The sequence below is a fragment of the Carya illinoinensis genome, chromosome 15 (assembly GCF_018687715.1).
Source record: "Carya illinoinensis cultivar Pawnee chromosome 15, C.illinoinensisPawnee_v1, whole genome shotgun sequence".
NCBI classification, from domain to species: Eukaryota; Viridiplantae; Streptophyta; class Magnoliopsida; order Fagales; family Juglandaceae; genus Carya; species Carya illinoinensis.
Window position 1 is genome coordinate 28,570,349 of NC_056766.1, and position 26,146 is coordinate 28,596,494.

Consider the following 26,146-nt stretch of genomic DNA (forward strand, 5'->3'; position numbering starts at 1 on the left):
CGAATCTCGCAAGGCATGCTGCAAAGGTTGTCTAGCACCATTAATGCAAGAATGGCATAAGAAGTGAGTATTAATATCTAACCTTCCAAAGCTTTTGGAACCCATGCATGTCACGTCAGTTGCCAAACAAGCCCAATGGGGAACTCAGGGACTGACGCATGGCAAGAACTCAAAGTGAAAGTCCCCCTCCTATGTCCAAGAAAGGGGCATCTCAAACTATAGTGGACAAGGTGAGCAGAGTCCCAACCAACCAATCGGTAAGAAAAAGAAAAGGTAAGGAAAGGATGAGAAAATGACCACATATGAGTATACTAGCGCATCAATTGTCACAGTCTGTACAAAGAAAAAGATTGAAACAGGGAAATCTACATAATGTCGATAAGAGTAGAAGATACAAAACCAAACAAGGGAGATGTCAGGATCCTTCTCAGACTTAGCGGAGCCCGCCTCTAGAGCGTCTAGGGTAGGTTCTCTCAAGGTCCACCCCCCCAGTGCCCTTTGGAGGGTGGGCTGTAGGAGCTTCATCTTCGGGAGGAAAGGTGTCCAGGATCATCACTAGGCCAATTTTGCCACCATGATTAAGGGAAGCATGATCGGTTGAGTTTATAGAGATTGACAGCCCTCAAGTGTGGCTTTAACACTTGAGAACTTTCTTCAGGATTTGAAATAACGTGATCTTGCATTTTCTTAAGGCCTTCAATGTACCCGTACACCCAAGCTTAGTAACGAACATAAAGGGCCTTCCCCAGTTGATCACCCTGGCAAGTAGCGACCTTTTGCACCTAAGCCAAGTCACCTCACAGGTCCCTGATAAATATTTCCTGGGCGGCAATCCTCTGTTGAGCCACCCCCAACTCTTTCAACACCTCATCTGCCCTCGCCTTCTCCCGATCGGCCGTGGCCTGAGCAGCCGACATCGAGTCTTCTTGTTCCTTCAAGGTGATCAAGGATGTCCTTGAGCATTCCTCATTCAATAGCTTGAACTGCTAGGTGTCAAGAGTCCCAATGACCCCTCAATTCCTCATTCTCTGCTTGAAGATGGCTTAGGGACTCCTGAATCAAGGCAACTCACCCCTCCGCTATCACTAGCTCAGCCTCAAGGCACTTTCTCTCCTCACTCTCCCCACTCACACAATGAAGAGTCATCTTCACCAGGGAGCGAAGCTCCCAATTCTACATCTCGATTGCCTCTTAGCTGCTCACGATGAATTTAGCCAACATGTTGACTCCCTATAACCCATCATGACAAGCGATTGAAGAGTCAAAACAGGAAGAAAAATGAGCAAAATAGAAAAAATGGTGAGTTAGCGTGAAGGACACCTCTGAGAAAAAGCCCTGCAGGGATCTGGCCACCTGCTCCAAAGCCTCCTACCGTGCATCCTTGGCTTCAAGCGGGAGGTGATTGCTGGTCCACCCCAGCGCTTCTGACATTACCCGAGACCTCCCTATCCAGCCCACTAATTAAAGGTTTGGGAAGATCCCTGATCATTGACGATGAATCCCCCTAGGAAAGGGAGTGATCTTTCTCCTTACCCGAACCACGAGGGCCATCCTTTAGGTGAGTTTCTTCCCCTTACTCTCAAGGGGAAGGCTTGGGGAGTGCTTCTTCAGTGAGGCCACTGGCGGATGGATGGAAATGCCATGGTTGGCATGGATGGTGTGACCAATAGGAGGAAAGTGCACCGTGATGTTCTCCTTGCCCAACAAAAGCTCTGATTGCATAGCAAGGGGGTGCTCTTTCACCCACTTTTAAACGATGGCAATAAGGCGCAGCTTCTCGGGCATGGCTGTGGATCGCACTACCTTTTTGCTAGGAATGACACCCCACTGCCCCCTGCTAAGATTGTCCTGCACTTTATCATGGGAGGGATCAAGCAGCCTTAGGCATTACACCCATCCCTTTGGTACCCCGTGGGGAAGGTAAATGTCCGATAGCTGAGTAACCGTTCTGCACTTCACCATGATGGGGACGAGGTAATTTGTTCGGGCGACTGAGAGGCCTGGCCCACTATCCTCTGTGGGGGAGGTAGGGTAGCCGTGAGGGCTAGACCCACCTGTTGTTCCTCACGGGGAGGTAGTTTGTTCAAGCAGTTTGCGACTGTACTCACTCCCATCCATTGACATCACAGAGAAGGTAAGTAAGGGATAGGTTGGTGTTGATCCCGCTTTTCGTCATAGCAAAGGTCGAGGTAAGTGATCAGGTGGCCAAAGTGACTGACCCTCTCTCCCCTGCTCGAGGGTCAAGATGGCCTTTGGCTCATTTTTCCCTTTAGTGTCCCACAGGGAGGTGAGGATTGGGCAGTTTAGGACTAGATCCGCTTCCGCCTGTTGATGTACACGAGAAAGGTAAGTTGTTGAGTAGTCGAGGGCTAGCCTGCACTCCTCCATGGGGAGGGTAGAGTAGCACCTAGGTATGACCTACCCCCTTGGTGTCTCGTGGGGAGGTAGGTTGTCGTTTCAAGGTTCCGTTGATGAAGATTAACATTGGTGGAGACATTGATCTTACACATTGAACTCTTAAAAAAACTCACGTCTTTCATTAATGAAGTTTATACAACAAAAAATGAAATTTACACATTCGGAAGGCCCCTGGGGGACCGGTTTGCTCCTTCCTTTTCTCGCTTTTCCCAAATGCACTTTCCTTTCCTCCTCCAACTGTGGCAGGTTGAGTTACTGGCAAAAGCTAGTAGCAGGTTTTATGTGAGGTGCATACCCACTCTTTGTTGGCCTTAACAAGTCGTGGGGAGTGCCACAGGCACCCCGCCAGCCCTTAGCTTCATCTTTTGCACATAGCACCCTTCCACCAGGACTTATTCTCCCCGGATGTCTCCTACTTCTTGAGCAGTCGGGAACTTTATCTTTAGGTGGTAGGTGGAGGTGATTGCCTTGATGTTATTAAGGGTTAGTCAGCCGATGATGATCATTATAAGAGGAGGGAGCCTTCATGACAAGGAAGTCAACCATGACAAGGGCCATGAGGGAAGCACTACATGCCAGAATAGATAGAGTGATCGTCCTGATTGGCTAAACTGCCTCCCTAGAGAAGCCCTTAAGTGGCATCGGAGCAAGTTGGAGTCAGGTAGCATCTATTTCCATGTGAATAAATGCTTTCCAAAATAGGATATCTGTCGAGCTGCCAATGTCGATGAGAATCCTCCTTGTGGTGAAGTTGGTGACTAGCATGATTACCACCAAAGCATCGCTATGTGGGTAGAGAACTCCCTCCTTATCATCTTCCTCAAAGGAGATTATGGGTGCAAGTTTGCTCCTCCTATACTTAGTTCGGTGGTTGATGACTTGCATAATTTAGTATATTTTATCACTTCTTAACTTTAAACTTTAGTCTAATTTTATTTATTTTTATTAATTTTAGGCTTCATTTTTATTATTTAAATTATATTTTAGATTTGAAGAAAATGAAGATCAAATTTTTAGAAGCCTATCATCTAAGGACACTCTCTCATTTAAATAAAGATTTATCTGAATATGAGAGCTAGTCATCAGAACTGTTTTGAAGATAAATATCAAGTTGAAATTAAAAGCCAAAAAAATTGAAGGATTTAAAAACAAAAAAAAAAAACAAAAACAAAAACAAAGAAATAGATGATTTGACTTGGTCTTGGATGTGGAAAGGAGATGGTTTGAATTAAAGGATATTATGTGGGGCCATTTTATTTTATGGGATATTTGACTTGGTAAAAATCTTTGAAGCTAATTATCTAATCTGTTGCATGTAAGATGACATACACGCACACAACGAAAAGAAGAGGCACTGCGTTTGAGGACACTACATTAATTGGAGTCTTTTGGTTTGACTTGTCCCTAGGAAGATTTGCTTTATCATGTGCAAGCTAGAGCCTTGTAATTGGAGGGCAAAAAAAAAATAGGCATTTTTTGGCTCTTACACGCACGGATGGAACAACATAAAGAGTTTTTGAATTTTTTTTTCCTTTAGGAGGAGGAAGCTGCGACTCGGAGGAGGAGATTGCAGACTGCGGCGAGGAACATTTTTTAGTGTTCATTTTCCTTTCACTATTCTTAGAAAAAATGTGATGAATTCTTTTATGTTGAATTTAATTTTTAGCATGCACTAAATTTTCTTTATTTTAAGAAAACGATGTAATCTAGTTCCGAACTATGTTTGATTTTCTATGTTAATTTAAAGTAATTCTTTCTTTATTTGTCTGATTTATTCTGAGCTTACTGCTTCTAATTAACTGGCCATTAATTAGATGATTTTCATCTTGTGATTTACTATTGAAATAAGGAATTATAGGATAGATCTTGAATATTTTGGCATAAGTAAATATAGAGATCGAAAGATTTTTATGAACCTATGTAGTATTAAAATCATTGGTCTTATTGCTTTATTGCTTTATTAATTTGCATACTCTTGTATAAAATGATAAACAAGAATAATTTTCAATTGACTATCGAAAGAGACTTTTGGATGAATTAGATATTTGCTAACAAACAGAGAGAATTAAATTCAATCAGTTAGATGAGTAAAGCATAGTGAGAAATTATGTGAAATCGATTTCCTAGAAGTTTTCTTTCCCATTAATTTGATCTTCGAACATCATTTTTCTTTTTCTTTGGGTATTTTTCTTTGAATTGATTTTTTTTTTAAATTATAATTACAAAAATCTTAGTGACTTCTCTAGATAAAATCGAGATCAGTATAATTTCGGTATTTGTCAAAAATAAGTTACCAATACCTGAGGACCATACTCTTCTCATCACTTTACTATAAAACTACGATACTGTGCACTTGCAATTTTGCACCGATCAAGTTGTTGGCGATGTTGCTGGGGATTGATTTATTCTTATTTTTTTTGCCAATATCGATACAAAGTAATCTTAGTTTTAATTTAGAATTTTATTTTAATTTATTTTTATATTTTATTTTTTGCTCTATGGGTGTGTTTTTTACGTTGGATGCATCGTGCTAGATTTCGTGACATTACTCCTTTTGATCCGGCGATTGAAAGAACTCTTAGATCACGAAGAAAAAATAAAATACTAGCTATGGCTAACAAACAACATGATGCACTGCCACGCACCTTGAAGGATTATGTACAGCCAGTTGTGAATGACAACTACTCGGGTATAAGACGCCAGACCATTAATGCCAACAACTTTGAGCTCAAATCAGCCTTAAATTAGTATGGTGCAGCAAGCCCAATACAGCGGAACACCACTTGATGATCCCAATATTCATTTGGTGATGTTTTGGAGATTTGCGATACTGTAAAGATTAATGGTGTTACTGAAAATACCATTTGACTAAGATTGTTTCCTTTTTCCTTGAGGGACAAGGTTAGAGGTTGGCTACAATCTCTACAACCAAGAAGCATAACTAGTTGGCAGGACATGGCTGAAAAGTTTCTTGCTAAATTCTTTCCACCTACAAAAATAGCACAACTTAGGAGTGAGATTGGTCAATTTAAGTAAAATGATTTTGAGTCACTCTATGAAGCGTGGGAAAGGTATAAAGATTTGATTAGACGCTACCCTTAACATGGATTGCCAGATTTGTTTCAAGTTTAGATGTTCTATAATGGGTTAAATGGGCAAACTCAAACTATAGTTGATGCTGCTTCTAGTGGAACTTTGATGTCAAAGACAACTGAGGGTGGTACTTCTCTTTTAGAAGAAATGGCCTCAAACAACTATCAATGGCCAACTGAAAGAATAATAGTTAAGAAAGTTGCTAGAATTCATGAATTGGAGCCGTTAGCGGCCCTTTAAGCTCAAGTTGCTACTCTATCTCATCAGATTTTAGCTTTGACAACCCAAAGGATACCACAAAGTACAGAATATGTTGTAGCTACAAGTATGATAGTTCTGAGTAATGAAACGAGTCAAGAACAAGTTCAATATATTAACAATCGAAACTGCAACTATCGTGATAATCCTATGCCAAATTACTACCATCCAGGGCTTTGAAATCATGAGAATTTTTCATAGGAAAATACAAAGAATGTGTTGCAACCTCAACCTCCTCCAGGATTTGATAGTCAACCAAGTGAGAGGAAGATATCACTTGAGGGTGACATGGTTTCCTTTGTTCAGGAGATAAATGCAAGATTTAAAAAAACTGATTCAAGGTTGGACAACATTGAGACTCATTGTAGCAATATGGGAGCCACTATGAATAATCTTTAAGTGCAAATTGGGCAACTACCCATGACCATCAATGCCCAACAAAGAGGAGCTTTTCCTAGCAACACAAAAGTGAATCCAAAGGAATAGGCCATCACACTAATGCAGCTATAGGAGTGGAAGAGAAATTGAGAGGTCACCATCAAAGGAAAGCAAGTCCACCCCTATAGCTGCAAACAATGGTCAAAGTAAGAATAAAGTAGAAGAATAGGAGATTGTTAATGATACACTAAGAGAGACTGACATGCCTCCAGCAATTTCATTTCCTGACAATCCTCTTATTCTCTCTACTCCACTCCCTTATTCTTAACGTTTTCAAAAGCAAAAGTTAGATAAGCAATTTTCTAAGTTTTTGGATATTTTTAAGAAAATTCACATAAATATTTCTTTCGTAGACGCCTTGGAACAAATGTCAAACTAAGTCAAATTTCTGAATGACATCATTTCCAAGAAGAGAATGTTGGAGGAATTTGAAACAGTGAAGTTTTCTAAAAAATGCAGTGCCATTTTCAAAAGAAATTGCCTCAAAAATTAAAAGATCCGGGGAGTTTCACTTTGCCTTGCATTATTGGAAATTCATTTTTTGATAAAGTTTTATATGATCTTGGTACTAGCATTAATCTTATGCCACTTTCTGTTTGCAGAAAATTAGGACTTGGAGAGATGAAGCAAACAACAATTTCTTTGCAACTAGTAGATCGATCCATCAAGTATCTACGTGGAATCATAGAAGATATATTAATAAAGGTGGATAAATTTATTTTTCCTGCTGATTTTGTGCTGTTTGATATGAAGTAAGATGAAGAAGTCCCACTAATTCTTGGCTACGGGAAGGGCTTTAATTGATGTTCAAAAGGATGAATTAACATTGAGAGTTAATAAGGAAGAGGTTATGTTCAACATTTACCAAGCCATGAAATTTTTCGAAGATCCAAGTACTTGCTTTCGGGTAGATGTCATTAAGCAATATGTAGAAGAAGCCTTTCAAGAAGATGTGCCAGCCGATCACCTAGAACGATGTATCACTACTTCATCTCATGCTTATGATTTTAATAAATCTGTTGTTTGTGAATCTGATTTACCTTTTCTTAGTGAAGAATTTCTCCACTATGTATTTGCCTTGGGAGCATTGCAGCAGGTTACATCACTTAGTAATGAAATGGGGAGGCTAGAGTCAATGGTAGCAAAGACAGATTCTGTGATTTCTAAAGAAAAGATGCAGCAAACTACAATTCTGGAGTTGGAGCAATTACCTGAACATCTTTGCTATGCATTCTTGGGTGATAGGTATACATTTCCAGTAATTGTTGCTACATCACTCACACCCGAAGAAGAGGAAAAGTTGCTGCGTGTGTTAAGGGAGCAGAGAACAGCATTGGGATGGACTATTTCTAACATAAAAGGTATAAATCCTTCCATTTGCATGCACAAGATTTTAATGGAGGAACTTTACAAACCGATGATCGAGCACCAAAGAAGATTAAATCCAGCAATGAAGGAAATCATGAGAGTTGAAATTTTGAAACTCCTCAATGCTGGAATTTTCTATGCTATTTCAGACAACTCATGGGTAAGTCCAGTACAGGTTGTACCAAAAAAGAGTGGAATGACGGTGGTGAAAAATGACAATAATGAGTTTATTCCTACAAGAACAGTCACGGGCTGGCATGTATACATGGATTACCGCAAGTTGAACAAAGTAACAAGGAATGATCATTTTCCACTTTTATTCATTGATCAAATGTTGGATTGATTGGTTGGGTATTCCTATTATTTCTTAGATGGTTATTCGGAGTATAACCAGATTACCATAGCCCGTGAAGATCAGGAGAAAACTACAGATCAGGAGAAAACTACATTAACATGCCCCTATGGAACATTTGCTTTTAGGAGGATGCCCTTTGGATTGTGCAACGCTCCAGTGACATTTCAATGTTGCATGATGGCTATCTTTTCTGATATGGCAGAAGATATTATGAAAATTTTCATGGATGACTTTTCAGTTTTTGGTACATCTTTTGATCATTATTTGCATAATTTTTAGCTCTTGTTTTGTAGAGATGTAAAGATAAAAATCTGGTCTTAAACTGGGAGAAGTGTCATTTCATGGTTCAAGAAGGGATTGTGCTTGGCCATAAAGTGTCATCTAAAGGAATTGAGGTTGATCGGGCTAAAATTGCAACCATAGAAAAACTACCACCTCCAAAGAATGTGAAGGGAATTAGAAGCTTTTTGGGACATGTGGGATTTTATAGAAGATTTATAAAGGATTTTTCTAAACTCTCTAAACCTTTATGTAATTTTCTTGAAAAAAATTCTGCATTTGACTTTGATGATATTTGTTTGCAAGCCTTTAATGCAATCAAGGAGAAACTAGTTGTAGCATCAATTATGATTGTACCTGATTGGAGTCAACCTTTTGAAGTCATGTGTGATGTAAGTGACTTTGAAATTGGAGCAGTGTTGGGACAAAAGCGAGACAAACTGTTTAGGGCCATCTATTATGCAAACCGAACATTGAATGAAGCTCAATTAAATTATACAACAACTGAGAAGGAGATGCTTACTGTGGTGTTTGCTTGTGACAAATTTCAGTCTTACCTCATTGGTACAAAGGTGATAGCATTCACTAATCATGCAGCACTTCGCTATTTGTTTAGCAAGAAGGATGCTAAGCTTAGGCTAATTCGTTAGATCATGCTTCTTCAAGAATTTGATTTGAAGGTTCGAGATAAGAAAGGAAGAGAAAATTCAGTTGCTAATCATCTTTCCCGATTGGAGCAAGAGGAAGAAAGATCAGATTCAGTGATCCAATAAGCATTCCCTAATGAGCAGTTGTTTGCATGTGAGATCAAGCTTCTTTGGTATGCTGATATTGTAAACTACCTAACTTGTAAAGTACTACCACTAGATCTTACTTACCACCAACACAAGAAGTTTTTGCGTGATGTGAAATATTATCTTTGGGATGAGCATTTGTTGTTCAAAAGATGCCCTAATCAAATCATTCGAAGATGTGTGCCAGAAGAAGAGATGCAAGCCATTCTCCATCATTGCCATTCATCATCATATGGAGGACACTTTGAAGCAACCGAAACAGCAGCTAAGGTACTTCAAAGTAGTTTCTTTTGGCCTTCTATTTTCGTGATAGTAATACTTTGGTAAAAACTTGTGACCGGTGCCAAAGTATGGGAAATATTTCAAGGCATCAGGAGTTACCATTGAAAAATATCTTAGAAGTTAAGTTATTTGATGTTTGGGGAATAGATTTTATGGGGTATTTTCCTCCTTCTTTTGGCTTTGTTTATATCTTGTTAGCAGTTGATTATGTGTCAAAATTGGTGGAAGCAATTGCTACAACAAATGACTTAAAGGTAGTGCTCAAATTTTTGCATAAGAATATATTCACAAGATTTGGCACTCCATGATCTATTATTAGTGACAAAGGAACCCACTTTTGCAACAAGTTGTTTGATAATCTTCTTTCTAAATATGGTTTGAAGCACAAGATAGCACTTGCCTACCATCCTCAAACTAATGGCCAATGTGAAATTTCAAATCGAGAAATCAAGAACATTTTTTAGAAGACGGTCAACACCAATAGAAAGGATTGGGCAAATAAGCTTGATGATGCTTTGTGGGCATACCTTACAGCCTTTATAACAACTATCGAGATGTCTCCTTACCGATTAGTGTTTGGAAAAACATGTCATCTTCTTGTGGAGTTGGAGCATAGAGCATATTGGGTTATAAAAAAGTTTAATTTTGATTTGAAGGCAGCAGGGGAAAAGTGACTTCTTCAATTGAATGAGATGGATGAGTTCCGAAATGATACTTATGAAAATGTAAAGATCTACAAAGAACGGACGAAGAAGTGGCATGACAAACAAATCCTTAGGCGTGAGTTTGCACCAAAACAACATGTTTTACTCTTCAATTCACGACTCAAACTCTTCCCGGGTAAGTTAAAATCAAGATGGACAGGTCCTTATACAATTGATAAAGTTTTCTCTTTTGGAGCAATAGACTTGAAGGACAAGACAAGGAATATATTCAAAGTTAATGGTCGGAGATTGAAGCACTACTATGGAGAACAAGTGCAGAGGAACTATGCATTTATTCCTCATGGAGATCCTAATTGATGAAGATTGAAAAGTCTGGCTGTAGACTTTAAAACAAGCGCTTATAGGGATAGAACTTTCGTTTCTTCTTTTATTTTTTTTATTATCTTTATTATTTTTTTAATAATTTAGATTTTGATGCAAGTTTATATAGCATGAATAAAGAGCTGAAAATTACAAACTACGGCTGATTTACCATGAAACAAGGGAAGTTCCTTTCATTTCTTCAATCATTTCACTTTTGCATTACAATGAGGATATTGTTTAGTTTAAGTTTGGGGGGTGTAAACTCCTATAGTCATTTGGTCTTCTTATTTGTTATTTATTTTATTTTACTTGTGATTTTATAAGTCTTGAGTTGTTTGGTGCTTTTACCAAGCATGTATTTGAGTATGATTGAATTCTGTATGACTCTGAAATTTGTGATTGAGGATGATTTTGAGAAAAATTTTCAAAAATTTCTTTTATGTCAGGAGTTTTGTGAGTACTTTGATTTAAATCTTTGACCTTGAACGTAATTAAGCACATAGTCGTTTTTCTTTATTCCATTTTGCTTATGAAGAGATGAAGTTGAATTAACTGGAAGAGAGAAGTTCAATCTTGCTTTGCTCTAGAATCCGTTGATGGATCATTGAGGTGAAATCTTAGTGATACCAAATATTGGAGAAATGATCTAGGTATTTTTTTGTTATAACCAAAAAGTTTTTCTAGCCATCCTAAGTATCATGCCATCACTGTATGATATATTTCCATAGTCAACCCTCTTGAGCCTTATTTTACATAAGCCTTTATTTATTCTTTTAACTACATAAATCATTCCCGCTCTAAGCCTGAAAAACCATGAATTTACCTTTTACAATTTGAGAAAATATTTGGTGGAAATTTACATTTAAAGAGAAAGTTAGTTTAAAGAAAATTATCCATATTATGTTTGCTCTATTTGATCAAAGTAAAAAAAATAATAATAATAGAGAGAGAGAGAGAGCGAGAGAGAGAGAGAGAGAGAGAGAGAGAGAGAGAGAGGAGAAGAAGAAGAAGAAAAAAAAACTGAAAAAAAAAAAACTCAATAAGTGGAGTATCTATCACTTCAAATTTTGTTAAATGAGTAGTTGGTATTGCTTCATTGATTACAACAACAATAATTTCATCGGTATGAGCATATAGTCGAGAAAGAGTTATAATTTGAATCATGTGGATATCTCTTTTATTGTTCTTTTCACCAAGTATTTTTTCAATTTATTTTGATTTTTCATATCCATTTCTTTCTTGGCCCTCACCCTGTGGTCTGTCATTACAACCTGATTAAAGATATTTTGATATCTGATTTTGGTGTTAACTATATTAGTGGAGAGGATTTTTGAAAATTAGACTTATGGGGTTAAGTTTTGAGAGAATTCTTCTGATTTTAATTGTACTACTTTTATTTGAGTTTGCAGGTAGTTTGAGATTAAATTGACTATATCACACACACACTCAAGGTCTTAGCTTTAGGTTGAAGTAAACGCTTAACTCTTGCTTGACAAATTGCTAAATTTTTTATTGATTTTCCTACTATCTTTGATGTTAAAAGAGTAAGATACTGGTGATGAAATCTAAATTCAGATCATAGCTTTGTGAGTGATGATACTTCTCTATGGGGTCTAGTTGATATTGTCTATAGTAATATTTTTTTTATTTTATTTTTGATTGAGGACAAACAAAGTTGTAAGTTTGGGGGTGTTTGATGATTTGTATAATTTAGTATATTTTATCACTTCTTAACTTTAAATTTTAGTCTAATTTTATTTATTTTTTTCTAATTTTAGGCTTCATTTTTTATAATTTAAATTATATTTCAGATTTGAAGAAAATGAAGATCAAATTTTTTGAAGTCTATCATCTAAGGACACTCTCTCATTTAAATGAAGATTTATCTGAATATGAGAGCTAGTTATCATAACTGTTTTGAAGATAAATATCGAGTTGAAATTAAAAGCCAAAAAAATTGAAGGACTTAAAAAAAATAAAAAACAAACAAACAAACAAATAAACAAAGAGATGATTTGACTTGGGCTTGGACATGGAAAGGAGATGGTTTGAATTAAAGTATATTATGTGGGGCCCTTTTTATTTTATGAGATATTTGATTTGGTAAAAATATTTGAAGCTAATTATCTAATCTGTTGCATGTAGGATGAAAAAAATGGAGATTTCATTTTTATTTTACTGATTCACATACACGAACACAACGGAAAAGAAGGGGCATTGCGTTTGAGGACAGTACATTAATTGGAGTCTTTTGGTTTGACTTGGTCCTTAGGAAGATTTGCTTTATCATGTGCAAGCTGGAGCCATGTGATTGGAGGAAAAAAATAAAAGAAAAAAATGCCTTTTTTTTTGGCTCTTACACGCACGAACGGAGCAACATAGAGAGTTTTTGAATTTTTTTTTCCTTGGAGGAGGAAGCTGTGACTCAAAGGAGGAGGTTGCAAATTGAGGTGAGGAGTATTTTTCAGTATTTATTTTTAAAAAAAAAATTCAATTATTTTTTTTTTTTAGAAAATATAGTGCATTCGTTTATGTTGAATTTAATTTTTAGCATGCACTAAATTTTCTTTATTCTAGGAAAACGATATAATCTATTTTTGAACTATGCTTGATTTTTTATGCTAATTTAAAGTAATTCTTTCTTTGTTTGTCTGAATTATTCTGCACTTATTATTTCTAATTAATTGGCCATTAATTAGATGATTTTAATCTTGTGATTTGTTATCGAAAGAGGGAATTATAGGATAAATTTTAAATATTTTATCATAGGTAAATATAGAGACGAAAGACTTTTATGAACCTATGTAGTATTAAAATCATTAGTCTTATTACTTTCTTGCTTTATTAATATGCATACTCTTTTGTAAAATGATGAATAAGAATAATTTTCAATTGATTGTCAAAAGAGGTTTTTGGATGAATTAGAGATTTGCTAACAAACACAGAGAATTAAATTCAATTAGTTAGATGAGTAAAGCATAGTGAGGAATTAGGTGAAATCTTCAGATTAATTTGATCTTCGAACATCATTTTTCTTTTCCTTTGCGTATTTTTCTTTGAATTGATTTTTTTTAAATTGCAATTACAAAAATCTTCATGATTTCTCTAGATAAAATCGAGATTAGCATAATTTCGATATTTATCAAAAGTAAGTTACCAATCCCTGAGAACGATACTCTTCTCATCACTTTACTATAAAACTACGATATTGTGCATTTGCAATTTTGCACCGATCAATGGTACGCCGCAAAGTATACTTATTTGGTCATCTTCTTGGGCAAGTTGGTGCTCTTTCTTTTGGATGGTGAGCGCCGAATGGTCTAGCCAAAATCTCGTACTCTTCAAGGAAGGATCCTCCCTTCTTCCATCACACGGCCTCCATTCTGCCTTGAGTGGAGCCCCTAACCGAGGCCTCCACTTTCTTGTTTGCCTGCTCCAGTTCTTTCTTCCTTGGTTCGGTCAGAACGCTGGGTATGTCCTCGGAATTGATGAAGTTATCGGCCTAATCCATGAACTCTCACAATGTGGCAAGGGTTCTCTTGGCCAACTCTGCCATGAACTAAGATCGGGGCCACACTCCCCTTAGTAGCACAACTAAGGTGATCTTCTCGTCCTGGTTTAACCTGGTTAGGTACACTTTCAAGCTCTCGTCCTTCCCTTGTTTGATGGTGAGGAGGTATGCTGCCAAGCGCCTTCTTCTCTTGCTTGCCATAAACTATGTGAGAAATAAGGGAGCCAATTATGCAAAAATGCCTATAGAGCCAATGCCAGGGAACCGAACCACACCCTTGCCGATCCCATCAAGTTTGAAGGGAAGGCTTTGCAGGCCACCTTCCTAAGGAAACCATGCAAGATCATGTGCACCTTGAAGGTTTGGAAGTGCTCGACCGAGTCTTGGGTCCCATCATACATATCCACAGGGGAGACATGAAACTTTAGTGGTAGGGGTACAGCCATCACCTTGGTGTTGTATGGTAAGCTCAAGCTGACGCGCAGCTGATCTGCCAAGGCACCCATTTTCCTCGTCATCTCCTCATACTTTCCTTTAAGGTTACGTAGTTCATTCTACATGTTCTTCCTTTCCTCATCTGCGTCACTGTCCTTCCCTGCATTTCTAGACCCATGATGTTCACTGTTGCTGGGTTCTTCATCGTGCCCTTGTTCTTCGGCATTATCCTTGAGGGCCTAGTTTTCCTCTTGGAGGACACCTACCTTAGTGGTTAGCTTCTCTATGAGTTGTTCCATTGTTGCTAATCTAGCTTCCATGTTCATTGGTGGGGCTTCCTTCTAGTCCTGAGCTGTTTGAGAATGGGTTCTTGTAGGCATATGAAGGACACATAAAAAATTTTAGGATCCCACAAATGGTGCCACTATTAACGTCGTGTTCAATACGCCTTTAGGTCGGAGCCTCAGCAGCTTGGGTCTTCAGTCTTGGGCTTGTGAACACAAAGAAACACCGCAAAACGGTTGTCGTGGTGGTGAACGGGAAGTCTCCAATGCTGAAGTTAGTATTGCCTTTAGAAGTGTGCAAATGAGTAGAGTGAGTTCCAAAAGTCTAACTCTTACCCTGATACCCAGGGATCATTTTTATACGTAGTCCCTAAGATCAAATACCGATGCTCTGTGGCAGGGAGAGGACATGTGTCCTCCCTGTAGCCCTTCCGCCATGCTTATTAAATGCGGTGTGGCTCTAGAATCTGTTTTTAGTCCATTTTGCTTATGAAGAGAATGAGTAGAATTAACTGGGTTAGGGAAGTTCAATCTTGCTTTACTCTAGAATCCGTTGATGGATCCTTAAGGCAAAATCCAGTTGAGATACCAAATATTAGAGAAATGATCTACACAATTTTTTTATTTTTTTTATAACCAAAAAGATTTCCCAACCATCCTAGTTATCATGTCATCATTACATGGTGTATTTTCCGTAGTCAACCCCCTTGAGCCTTATTTTATATAAGCCATTTGTTCTTTTAACTACACTAACCATTCCCATTCTAAGCCTGAAAAATCATGAATTTACCTTTTATAGTTTGAAAAAATACTTTGGTGGAAATCTACATTTAAAGAGAAAGTTAGTTCAAAGGAAATTATCCATATTATGTTTGCTCTGTTTGATCGTGTGTTAGAAAAAAAATGTGAAAGGCAAGAATTGAAAAAAACTGAAGTAGTTGAAAATTTGAAAAGGCTACAAGAACCGAGATGGCTGAATGAAAAATGAGGGAGGCTAAAAGAACAGAAAAAAGAAAAAAAGAAAAGAAAGAAATAGAGAAAACTCAACAAGTGAAGTGCAAATCACTTCTAGTTTTACTTCATTGATTATAGCAACAATAATGTCACTAGTATGAGCATATAGTAGTTAAAGAGTTACGATTTGAATCCTAAGGAATTCTCTTTTATTGTTCTTTCCACCAAGTATTTTTTCATATTGCTTTGATTTTCTATATCTATTTCTTTCTTAGTCCTCACCCTGTGGCCTATCATTGCAACTTGATTAAAGACCTTTTGATCTCTAATTTTGGTGTTTGACTACATTAGTGGAAATGATTTCTAAAAATTGGACTTATGGGATTAAGTTTAGAGAGAGTTCTTCTGATTTTAGTTGTTCTACTTTTAACTGAGTTTGCAGGTGGTTTGGAGTTAAATTGACTATATCACGCATACACTCAAGGTCTTAACTTTAGATTGAAGTAATCTCTTAACTCTTGCTTGACAAATTGCTAAATTTTTTATTGATTTTCTTGCTATCTTTGATGTTAAAAGAATAAGATATTGGTGGTGAAATTTAATTCAGATCATGGCTTAGTGAGTGATGATACTTCTCAATGGAGTTTAGTTGATATTGTCTATAGTGGTCTTTTATTTTATTTTATTTTATTTTCATTTTGTTTAAGGACAAACAAAGTTTTAAGTTTGGGGGTGGTTGATGACTTGTATAAATTAGTATATTTTATCACTTCTTAACTTTAAATTTTAGTCTAATTCTATTTATTTTTGTTGATTTTAGGCTTCATTGTTGTTATTTAAATTTTATTTCAAATTTGAAGAAAATGAAGATCCAAATTTTAGCAGACAATCATCTAGGGACTCTCTCTCTCATTTAAATAAAGATTTTATTTGAATATACGAGCTGGTCACATGTGCTATTTAGGGGATAAATGTCAAGTTGAATTCGCGAATAGTAGAAGAAATTGGAACTAGTCAAATGGCATATTTTCGTTTGGAATGGCACGAACTGATGCAAAGGAGATTATCTCTTTTTATATACAACGAAAAGCAAGCTAATGTAGCAAGAGGGATTGGCCCTTGGATGTGGGATACATAACTGTTGCACCGAAGAGAGAGTTTCACGCACGCTGGGAGAACGAATAAAATTGAAAGCTTGAAGTCTGGAAGAGAGATATCAAGGGGGATTAGGGCAAGTGGGAAGCAGAAGTGATTTGGGCGTATTTTACTTCAGACGTTGAAATGGTGCGTATGGAGATAGGGAGCAGGCGGTGTTGTTTTCAATCAGGGCGTGTTATTACTTTTAAATAGAATAAAGGCAAAACATTGTAGTTTAACTAAGGTTGTAAATGCTATGTTTTAATAGCTGGATATATGGACTTTTATGTCTTTTTGCTTGTAATTTGTTAGGGTCATGTAGATAAGATGGGAACTGAAATGTGGGAGGGGTATCAAATATTTGAATTGTTTTGGTCATGTTCTTGGGAGGTTTTGGATTCCTCAAAAATCCAATTATCATCAATGGAAACACTGTAGCTTCCATTGTCATCTTCTACCTATGCTTACATTCTCATTTCCTATTCTGCATTGATTTACATTGTCGTGACAGTAAATTCATAACAAGTGGTATCATTTGAGCCTACGTTCCTAACTATTCCTCCACCTCTAACCACCCAATATACTTCAAACCAACCCAGAAATACATCCCAACCCACACTTTCAATTACACTTTCCATCTACCAGACCACATTTACAACCCAGAAATTCACCCAACCAATCTTTCCATGGCTGACAACCCTAGATCCAAAATGGATACTAAGGAGTCCAAGCAGCGCAAGGCCGAAGACCAAGAGAATGCCATCAACTGTTTGACAGAGAGGCTGGACCAGATGTCTAAAATGCTATGTATGATATGGGAGCACCAACAACAGCATACTCCTGAAAATAGACATGAACAAGATAATGAGAACAATGATAATCGAGAGCATTTACAAGGGGAGTCAAATTAAACTTTCCTCAGTTTTATGGGACTGACCTAGCAAGTTGGTTGTTTAAGGCAAGCCATTATTTCGACTTTCATCAAACACCACGAGCACAAAAGCTATTGATGGTAGCATATCACATGCATGAAGAGGCACTTATCTGATACAAAGGAGCTTCTGATAGTGGCCAGTTCACAAGCTGGGAGACCCTCACTCACATTCTACTAATCAGGTTTGGTCCCTCCACTTATGATGATTTGATGGAAACCTTGGCAAAGCTTAAGCAGACCTCCATTGTAGCAACATACAAAATGCAGTTTGAAGCACTATGTAACAGGATCAATGGCCTATCAGATGCCCACAAATTAAGTTGTTTCATTAGGGGCTTGAAAGATGAGGTCAGACTTCTCTTAAAAATGTTTAACCCTACAAGTTTAATTGGGGCATTTGGACTAGCAAAAATTCAAGAGGAGTATCTTATTAGCTCTAGGAAGGGACTGAAATCAGGGGGGATAGAGGCATATTTACTACGGCTAATAAGCCATTAGGTGGGGATCAATCCACTGAGGGCATTAGTAAGTGGACCAAACCCTTCCAACCTACAAGAAGGGTCTTCTTGACGGAATGGGATGAAAAATGAAAAAAGGGCTTATGTTATAACTGCGATGACAAATGGCATGCCACACAAGTTTGTAAGAAAATTAAGATTTATCTATTGCAAGGGTGTGAGGATATAGAGGAAAAGCAATGTAAGAGTGTAAAAGAAGAGGAAAAGCTAGAACATGACAGTGTGCTGACTACTAAGGGGGAAGGAAATCCTGAAATTTCCTTGAATGCCATTGCGGGAACTCCTAGCCCTACTTTGATGTGAGTTAAGGGAATAATTAGTGGTGAACCAGTGGTAATTTTGGTGGACTCGAGCAGCTCTCACAGTTTCCTAGATCTAGCAATAGCAAGAAAGGCCAAGTTGACTACCAACCAGTCCACAGTTAGCGATGCGGGTAGCAAATGGAGCTATTATTCAAAGTGAAGGCCACTGTGACTCGATGCCTCAAAAAATGCAAGGTATTTAGTTCTGCCCATCTCTTTATATTCTTTAGTTGGGTGGTTGTGACGTTGTGTTGGGTGTTAATTGGTTGGGGACCTTGGGTCCCATTTTATGGGATTTTTCAAAATTATCTATGCAATTTAACCATTGGGGTCATAAGGTGGAGCTTAAAGGAATGGAACCCCAACCAATCTCTATTGAGGAAAGTAGTAAAGCCATGTTGACCTCAATGTCTAAGGGAAGGGGGGCCAAATCCAATTGGAATCAAGGGGAGAAAATGTGGCTATGCAAAATATTGAAATTAATGAAATGTTGAGGCAGTTCAAGGGGGTGTTTGAGGAGCCTAAGGGGCTACCTTCGATGAGGGACCATAAGATTGTGTTGAAGAAGGGTACGACACCTATAGCCAATCGACCCTACTGTTATCCATATTACCAGAAAACTGAGATAAAGAAGATAGTGTCAGAGTTGCTGAAACAAGAGTGATTCGACCCATTTCCAACCTTTTTTCCTCACCCATGTTACTAGTCTGTAAGGCCGATGGAAGTTGACGCATGTGCATGGACTATCGTGCACTAAATCAACACACAATAAAAGATAAATTTCCCATTCTAGTAATAGATGAGCTGTTGGATGAGTTGTGTGGGGCGAGGGTGTTTTCAAAACTGGACCTATGTTCTGGATATCATTAGATTAGGGTGGTACTTGAGGATATTGAGAAAATGGCGTTTAGAACTCACGAAGGTTGATGAGGTTGATTACTTGGGTCACATCATTTCATCTAAGGAGGTAAGGGCTGATCCAAATAAAATTCAATCGATGCTTGTGGCCAACACCAAAGAATACTAAGGCTTTGAGTGGTTCTTGGGCTTAACGGGGTCCTATAGAAAATTCATTAAGAGGTACGGAGCACTTGCAACCCCATTGACCAGTTTGCTCAAAAAAAAAAAAAAAATTGGTTGGGATTTAGATGCTGAACAGGCCTTTCAAAGGCTGAAAGAAGTAGTTACTCAACCCCTGGTATTAAGGCTCCCATATTTTACCCATCCTTTTACCATTGAGTGCAATGTCAGTGGCACAGGAATTGGAGCTCTTAATGCAGTCTGGGCAGCCTATCTGTTTCCTAAGCAAGGTATTGAAAGGCAGAACTCTTCTCCTCTCCACCTATGAGAGGAAACTATTGGCACTAGTGACGATTGTTCAAAAGTGGAGACCTTATTTATTGGGGCAGTCTTTTATAGTCAAAACAGATCAGTAGGCACTGAAAGTTTTATTGGAACAAAGGGTAGGAACAGAAGCACAATAGAAATGGCTTACTAAGTTGATGGGGTATGAATTTAAAATTGAGTACAAGAAGGGACAAGAGAATAGAGTGGCTGATGCTCTTTCTCGAAAGGAAGGAAATGATGACGCTGTAGAAGCAATATTTATTCAAATTTCACTTCCAAAACCAGAGTGAGCAGAGGAATTGAAACTGAGTTACCAGTCATCCCAAGAATTCACAGATATTCTTGCTAAAGATGAAGCCCAGTAGGAGATTCCTAAGGGGATTTCTATCATGCAAGGCCTACTGTTAAAGAAATGAAGGTTGATGTTGGTATTGGGAACACCTTTTATTAAAAGAGTTCGTCATTATATTCACACTGAACCAATGGCGGGACACACTAGGTATTTGAAAACTTACTAGCATGCAAAAATGGATTTTTACTGGCCCGGTATGAAAATTGATATTAAGAAATGGGTGAGGGAATGTGAAGTGTGCCAGACAGTTAAGTACGAGAATGTCCTTCCCATGGGGTTGCTCCAACCATTACCCATTCCAAAGCAACCTCTATGGACTTCATAGAGGGTTTGCCCAAATCAAAGGGGGCCTCAATGATTCTAGTTGTTGTTGGCAGATTCACTAAGTATGGTCACTTCAGGGCGTGTTATTACTTTTAAATAGAATAAAGGCAAAACATTGTAGTTTAACTAAGGTTGTAAACACTTTGTTTTAACAGTTGGATATATGGACTTTTATGTCTTTTTGCTTGTAATTTGTTAGGGTCACGCAGATAAGATGGGAACAGAAATGTGGGAGGGGTATCGAATATTTGAACTGTTTTGGTCATCTTCTTGGGAGGTTTTGGATTCCTCGAAAATCCAATTATCATCAATGGAAACACTGTAGCTTCCATTGTCATCTTCTACCTATGCTTACATTCTCATTTCCTATTCTGCCATTGATTTACATTGTCGTGACAGTAAATTCATAACACTGGGGTCCCCGTGGCTCTTAGATGGAATGAACGGAAGGCTTTAGAAGCTAGCCTGCAACACGAGCCATTCTCTTGCCTTTTTACGGAATAAGATGCAAGCTTTTGAACGCAAGATGCACGTGGAGTTCATTTGATTTTATGGAAGATGTAAGCTACAGAATGGAATGAATCGCAGGCCTTCTTTCAGTTTGAACGCAATAGTGACTTAGCAAAAGGCATGCGGAACGCTAGCAACTTTTATTTTTTTTGGTTTGAACGGCTAGAGAGTTTCACACAATAGGGGCATATTTCATTTTGATTTTTTTTGGCTTGGCTCTTGGACAAATGGACACGTAGAGAAGTTTTGGTTTTATGCAGGTTTCTATTCATGAAAAGAAAAGGGACACATGAACAGGATTTGAGATTTTTCTTTATGGTTTGGAATAAGAACGCTGCGATTGCGAGGAATATTTTTTTCAAAGTTCATTTTCCTCCTTTCCTCTTAGAAAAATATAGTGAATTTATTTATGTTGAATTTAATTTTTAGTATGAACTAAATTTTCTTTATTCTAGAAAAACAATGTAATCTAGTTTCAAACTATGCTTGCTTTTCTATACTAATTTGAAGTAATTCTCTTCTATGTTTATCTTATTTATTCTAAGCTCATTGCTTCTAATAACTGATCATTAATTAGATGATTTTGATCTTTTGATTTGCTATCGAAAGAGGGAATTATAGTATAGAACTTGAATATTTCAACAAGGGTAAATATAGAGATCGAATGACTTATATGAACCTATGTAGTCTTAAAATTGTTGGTCTTAATGCTTTTTGGCTTTATTAATTTGCATACTCGTGTAAAATAATGAATAAGAATATTTCTAATTGACTATCGAAAGAGTATTTTGGATGAGTTTAGAGATTTTGTTAACAAATAAAGAGAATTAAATTCAATTAGTTAGATGAGAAAAATATGGTAAGGGATTAGGTGAAATCGATTTCCTAGAAGTTCTTTTTTTCATTAAATTGATCTTCAAAAACAGCTTTCTTTTCCTTTGAATATTTTATTTGAATTGATCTTATTTCAAATTGCAATTACAACAATCTTAGTGACTTCTCTAAATAAATTCAAGATTAATAGAATTTCAGTATTTGTCAAAAGTAAGTTTCCAATCCCTGAGAACAATACTCTTCTCATCACTTTACTATAAAACTAAGATACTGTGTACTTGCAGTTTTGCATAGATAAGAAGGTATGTTCAAAATTACAAATATTCTCATCTCTATTAATTTAACACATAACACAAAGGCTTAACATAATTAAAATATGCTATAAACTCAAGAAAATACATAGAAAGACTACAACAAAATGCTTTGCAACAACACATGGCTGAAATGAAAATAGAGCATAAACACATGAAAGCTATCCATCCTCTACTTGGTTACCACCCAATTAGAATAAATATTAGAGGAAACAAGGAAATCGAAGTTAGTAACCATTACACACTATCAGCTAGCACAGAAATTTGAAACCCAAAATGTTGCCACAGGTTGCTTAGCACAAGACCAATCCATACAATATCTTGAGGATAAAAGCATTACCTGACAGCCTTCCTTTCAAGATGCAAACTAAGCATCAAACAAAGAAATGGAAGAGGAATTCGAAAGTTCTTGGCTAAAGACCATGAATCCTCCGATGTTAAAGTCAGTCGAAAGTTCTAAAGTGTTTGAAAATGAAAGAGTATCCAATCCTTTCCCATAGGGTCGAGGTATTTATACCTGGCTTGGGCTCTGGTATTAAGGGGGATTGTGGGATGACAGGTCGTGTCTAGGTCAAACCTGCCACACCTTTGATCCTGCGGTGTAGTGCCATTGGAGGTCGTGTCATCCTTGACGTGCGCCGTCGCGTGTTTGTGTATTTTGACATGCTTTAAATACGACTTTTCTTTGGCTGGGGTGCCCATGACTGGGCATGTCTAATCACCGGCGTGCCACACAGTTCCTGTCTGAGTACCTTTTGTTAGGTTCCAACTCCCTAATGTGGCCAAGGGTGGCATGGGCCCGTGATGGGCCTCTTGATCAGCTATGGACTGTGACTTGGGGGTCCTTTTGTGAGGCAGAGAGAGTCACTTGGGCCAGCTGCATCCTTCTTCTTCCGGTTCCCCTGTGTACCGTCGGTCGGGCCCTTACCCTGGGCTGCCATGGGATTCCTCGTTCTCCTTGATTTGGAACTGTCTGGAGGTTCTGGGCGAGGCCTTTGGGCCTAATTCCCGTTCCACTCACACCCCTAATTAGAAACTAAAATCGAGAAGCTTACATGCAAAATCTCCACTCTTGAAGAAATTTTTGGCTGGATTCTCTTTGGAAATGAAGGAAACAGATGGAGAATGGGGAAAATGAAGTGCATGGAGAAGAAGAAACTAAAAACAATGGGGCTTTTCATATGAGGAAGGGCTTTGCACAATGGGGCCAAGTTCATAAGAGATAGACGGCTAGGATTAAGAAATGGGGAGATATTTTCCCTGCCAACCAAATCAATGGGTGGGATTAAAAGAGAACTAACTTAATAATACACAAAGTAAAATACTAAAGGATAGATCAATAACACTAAAAATATGAGTATACTCTTCTCTTTCTTTCTTTCTTTCTTTTCTAAATTGCATTTAAACATAAAAAATATACATGTTAAAACCACATTAATAAAGACCCTTTTATTAAAATGCATAGAAAAGAATTTAATTTAAATAAATTAATAACGTAGATTTTTCCTAGTAGGACTCGGGTAAAACAACTCCCCCTCACTTTAAAAATAATCTCATCCCTGAGATAGTATGTACCTGAAGGAAAGAACTAGGGGTATTTATCCCTCATGTCTTCTTCACACTCCCAAGTAGCTTCATGTTCAGTGTGATGGTTCCAAAGTCCCTTGACCATCAAAATAGTTTTGTTGCACAGTACTTGGATCTTCTGGTCTAGGATGCGTGCAGACGCTTCTTCATATGCAAAATCTACGCACACTTAGAGAGGCACATACTATAGTACATGGGAAGGGTCGTGTAAGTACTTCCTTAGCATTGATATGAGGAATATATGGTGCATAGTTGTGGTGGTAGTGCATGCCGTTACACCACAACTCCTATCCTTTCTAATATTTCAAATGGGCCGATGTATCTTGGAGTCAGCTTACCCTTCTTCCCAAATCTCATCACTTCCTTCATTGGAGCCACTCTCAAAAACACATTGTCTCCCACTTCGAAGTGCAACTCTTTTCGTCTACAATCCGCATATTTCTTTTGCCTTTCTTGGGCCAAAGTTAGTTTCTTTCTGATGACTGCTACTTTTTCTCACATGTTCTGGATTAATTCAGAGCCAGACATCTGTGCCAACTTCATCCCAATAAACTAGAGATTTACACTTGTGCCCATACAAAACTTCATATGGTGTTGTGTCCATGCTCTTAGTGGCTATTATCATAAGTTAATTCAACTAGTGGCAGATATTTTATCTAGCTTCCTTTAAAATTCAATACGCATGCTCATAACATATCTTCAAGAATTTGAATGGTCCTATCAGATTGGTCTTCTCTTTGAGGGTGGAAAGTAGTACTATAAGTCAACTTTGTTCCCAACTCTCTCTACACACTTCTCCAGAATGCGGATGTAAACCCTGAGTCCCTATCCTATACGATCTTTGACAGTACAACATGTAATCTGATTATTTCCTTGTTATATAACTCTACTGGCTTGCTCATTCATTTAAACCGGAATGAGATGGACCAATTTCGATAACCTTTCGACAATCACACTTGTTGTCTTGTCCCCCAAATGCCTTAGGAAAACCCGTCATGAAATCCATGCTAATTTCATCCCACGACCATACTGGGATTATGGTTGAAGCATTCCCGAAGGTTTTTGATGTTCAGCCTTGACTTGTTGGCATGTCAAGCACTGTGCCACATAATTGGACACATCCCATTTCATCCCACTCCACCAATAACGTTGTTGTAGGTCTCGATACATTTTAATACTGCTTGGATGCACCGTGTATAGAGACCTGTGTGCCTCTCTTAGTACCAGATCTCATATTTCTTTCTTAGTTGGCACACACAACCTACCCTTAAATTGCGAAGACCCATCATCAAAAATCACAAAGTTTGCTTTCCTTCCTGCACCTCCTTCCAAATATTCTGAAGACTAATATCCTCAGCTTGAGCGACTTTAATATGGTCCAATATTGTCGAGCCAAGAACTAGACTACTCAACCTTACTTGCACATCTCGCATCATCTCAACTCCAAGCTTCTCCATATCCAGTAAAATATATTTCTAAGGGGTATAAATGCTCGCAAGAGTATTTAAAGAAGACTTTCTACTAAGGGCTTCTATAACTACGTTAGCCTTGCCAGGGTGGTAATTAATACAACCGTCGTAGTCTTTCAGTAACTCTAACCACCTACACTGTCTTATGTTTAACTCCTTCTTAGTGAAGAAATATTTGAGACTCTTGTGGTCTGTATAAATTTTGCAACCCTCCTCATAATGATAATGCCGCCAAATATTCAAAGCGAAAACAATTGCAGCCAATTCCAAGTCATGAGTCGGGTAGTTTCGCTCATATTCCTTAAGTTGGCACAATGCATATGCTATGACTTTTCCATGTTGCATAAGAATACATCCCAGACCCTTGTGTGAAGCATCATTGTATATCACAAATCCACCAGTACCTGTAGGTATAGTAAAAATATGTGCTGTCACAAGCCTCTTCTTCAACTCTTGGAAACTCCTTTCACATTCTGTCGTCCACAAAAATTTCTCATTCTTTCTAGTCAGCTCAGTCATAAGAACTGCAATGCAGGAGAATCCCTTGACAATCCTCCTGTAATACCCTGCAAGTCTAAGGAAACTCATGATCTAATAAACAATATTGGGTCTAGGCCATTCCACTATGGCCTTGACTTTCGCAAGGTCCATAGAAATCCCATCCTTTGACACTACGTGCCTAAGAAAAATAATTTATTGTAGCCAAAACTCACACTTCTTCAGTTTGGCATACAACCTCATCTCTCTCAAAATGTGCAAGACAACTTCCAAATGCCTCGCATGCTCTTCCGGGCTTCTCGAATAAATGTGGATGTCATCAATAAATATGATCATGGACTAATTGATGTATTCCTAGAATACACGATTCATCTAGTCCATGAAAGACGTCAGGGCATTAGTCAATCCGAAAGACATTACTAAAGATTCATAGTGCCCATACCTCATTCTGAAAGTGATCTTCGCAACATCCTTTGCTTTAATCTTAAGCTAATGGTAACCCGAGCGAAGATCGATTTTGGAGAGC

At 37.8% G+C, this 26,146-nt stretch overlaps 1 non-coding gene across 1 annotated transcript; it reads right to left on the bottom strand.

Annotated features, from left to right (window-relative positions):
- Positions 1 to 5,421: 5,421 nt before the first annotated feature.
- On the bottom strand, positions 5,422 to 5,528 carry LOC122298005. Its single transcript, XR_006239063.1, has one exon. It is a non-coding gene; the product is annotated as a small nucleolar RNA R71 (small nucleolar RNA).
- Positions 5,529 to 26,146: the final 20,618 nt, after the last annotated feature.